Source organism: Pinus tabuliformis, chromosome 2_1, assembly GCF_031772625.1.
Source record: "Pinus tabuliformis cultivar Carrire ecotype Pingquan chromosome 2_1, CPIR1, whole genome shotgun sequence".
Lineage (NCBI taxonomy): Eukaryota > Viridiplantae > Streptophyta > Pinopsida > Pinales > Pinaceae > Pinus > Pinus tabuliformis.
Genome location: NC_142299.1, coordinates 528,780,542 through 528,783,957, shown reverse-complemented (window position 1 = coordinate 528,783,957; position 3,416 = coordinate 528,780,542). Strand labels below are relative to the sequence as shown.

Here is a 3,416-nt window from a genome sequence, read left to right as displayed (position 1 = left end):
ATAAGATTTTCAATCATTTTCTAAAATTTATACAATATCTATATTTTAAAAAATTATATTCTAAACACAACATACAATATTTTAATTGACAAATTTATAATAAATTAAATTATCAACCAATCAAAATTAAAATAATTAAATGTCAATAAATTTAATACTTAAACACGGTAGATATAATACTTTTCCATATTACAAAAAATAAAAAATATTCCAAATAATTTTATGTTAAAGATAGAAAAAAATCTAGCCAAATAACCGCCAATAAATCTATACACATCTAAAATCATTTATCTATCTTTCCAAATTGCTAAATCTAAGAGATATCAAAAAATAATGTATAGACATAATATCATTTATCTTCTAGATTGTAAATCTAAGAGATATCAAAAAATAATGTACAGACATAATATCACTTATCTTCTAGATTGTGTTATAGCAGTTATCTATGATATCAAAAGATAATGTAGAGACATAATATCACTTATCTTCTAGATTGTGTTATAGCAGTTATCTATAACAACTTTTCTTCGCATTAACTCTTGAAAAAATGGGCAGATCTCAAAAGTAAATAGGCAAAATAAATAGGCGGAAATCCATCACAACTTGGCACCTAATAGGTGCATGCATGTACTTCTTTAAAAAATGGGTCCATCAGAAGTTCTGCAGCAGAAGGCCTCACCGGTGCTGCCGCCAGGCATTTTTCAATAAACTGTCTCATTTCTTGATTGGTAACCTTTTCCAATGCTGCAGGCCTTATATCACAACTCACCTTCTTATAAATTTGAGCAACGCTACGGCATTCACTATAAGGAATTTCTAAAGTAACCATCTCCAGCAAACACATGCCGAAAGAATAAATATCTACAAGCTCATTATAATCCTCCTCATATAATTCTGGGGCCATGAATTCCGGAGTACCGAGGATAGTGTGTGCACAACGATCATTTCCCAGTGTAGTGGCAAGACCCAGATCCCCAATCTTCAGAACGCCACTATTGCCATTCACAAAAATATTGCTGCAATTTAAATCTCTGTGAATTACACAAGGCTCATGATTATGAAGATAATGCAATCCTCCCAGTATCTGAAGTGCCCAATTCTTCAAAGCCTTCATGGAGACATGACGGTGCTTCTGGCGGTACTCTCTCAGAGTACCTGAGGTACAGACCTCGGTAATGAAATTCACATGACTTGTCTTTCTATCCAGCCATGCATTGTAGAGCATAATTATGTTCTTGTTCCTCAGAGATTTCAACAGACGGACTTCTGCATAGATCCTCTGTATGGAAGCATCATCTAGGTTTTGCAGAGGCACCTTGTTCCAAGCAACCTCAATACCTTCTTCCGGATCAAAAGCTCGGTATACCTTCTTCATGGCACCACGGCCCAGCAAATCTTCATAGCGACCATACCTACCAGTGGGGTCCAGTTCCACAAAGGGTTCCCTGTCCTTATCACAGGTGTCATATTCTACACTAGGCATTTCTCTACCTCCTGTAAAGGAAAGGAAACCCTAACCCCAGAACTCCAAATTAGGTTCCTCTTCTAATTTGAATTTAATAAACAGAAACCCTTGCAGGGCTATAGGAAGACACAGAAATGGAGATTTTCCCTAAATTCGGAAGATGAACAGACAGCAAAGGCAGAAGACTTTGCTTCCAGTGGGATTACTGACGACACTGACAGCATTTTTGCTCCAGAGGTACTGAAAAAACAGAGCCGCCAGATTCAGAAAGCTACCCAATAAATTGAAGTGTAAAAATTAAAATTGCCAGGCAATCTTAAATCAAACCAGGAAATCCAAAACCCTAGTTGTACACAGAAACAAATTCTGTTGGCAGAAAAGAAATCTCGTAAAACTATTTTGATAAACAGAATCCTCGAAAAATAAGACTCTGAGCAGAACCATTGCAGTGCAGAGTTCCAAACAGACAGATCAAGATAAAAACAAATAGGAGCATGGAGAAAACATACCTGTCTATCTGTAACCACAGAAATCGCTGAGTCTGTTCTCGTTAACCGAAAAAATATGTACGTCGATAAGAGGCAGAGCACCCTGAGGATGTGAATAACAGACTGTGTATATATACTTGAGGTTGCGTTTGACCGTTTGGATAATTATGGGGACTGAATATTCCATAACTGAAAGAGCATTGACACGTTCAGAGTAACTCGTGAGCTTTTCCCAACTTCCTGGATAGATTTCCATTTTCATTGAATTATTTGCTTTGATAAAATAAATAGATGACGTTTAGTTTAACTGAGAGATGGAATAGATTGCGCTCCTAAAATAAATAAATAAAATATAAAATTTATTTTAAAATAGAGATAGTGTTTTTTTTAATACATATATATTAGTAATTTTAATTAATTTATTTTAATATAGAGATAGTGTTTTTTTTAATATATATATATATATATATATATATATATATTAGTAATTTTAATTAAATATTTGGACGAATTTTTTATAAAATTTGTTTAAGTTGTTTAATTTATAGAAATAGAGTGTTTTTAGAGATTTTTAGGGTGCTGAATTTATTTATGGATTAAAAAACGTATTTTAAATAATAAATAAGTCAATGTGAAAAAAACAATTTGTGCCTTTATTTAAAGAAAAATGTGTAATTATTTTAAATTATTTAAATTTTTACAAAATTGAAAATATTTATTTACATTTTCATAGATTTTAGTAGTGAAATTATTGTGTGAAGGCCCCTCCCTTGTCTCACAATGAAAAGAGTTTCATGCATCTATTTGATTTAAAAAAAAAAAAAAAAATATTATTGTTATCATTATTATTATAAGTTAAAAGAATTTTCTAGATGTTATATGAAACAATGTAATCGAATTTATCACAACCTTAAAGTGGAAAAAAACAAGAAGAGATCATTAATGTTGATGTGATACAACTCTCTTTGTTCTTTAAAAGTTGAACAAAATGTTAGTTGTCATACTTTTTTATGGTTAATTTTAGTTAATTTTAGTTAATTTGTATTGTACATTGCCTAGGTGTACATTTAAACATATAATGTTTGTTAAGATAAGTTATGGTATAACTTCTATGTATTGATGGATATGGATAAGTCGTTTAATCTTGTAACAAACTTTTTTTAATTATTGAAATATAATGATATAGAAAGTGAGAGTTCACATTAGTTTAGGTCTATGATAATAAAAAATAAATAAATAAACAAAATAAAAATAAAATAATCATGATCTAGGTCGATTTGGAATTGTATGAAATCCCTAAGGATATTTTTCCACCTTTCAAGAATCTTAGATCATGATAAAATTGTAATCATGCATAATATTTGTTCTGAAATTCTTATATGATTGTAGTTAAAAAGAAGGCTTGACTACAGCAATATTACTTTACAATAGCATGGATGCCAGGATCTTGGATGGAGTGGATG

The 3,416-nt window shown here is 31.1% G+C and overlaps 1 pseudogene; it reads right to left on the bottom strand.

Annotated features, from left to right (window-relative positions):
* Nucleotides 1-610: 610 nt before the first annotated feature.
* Nucleotides 611-1,483, bottom strand: LOC149201305 (putative serine/threonine-protein kinase WNK11 pseudogene; annotated as a pseudogene).
* Nucleotides 1,484-3,416: the final 1,933 nt, after the last annotated feature.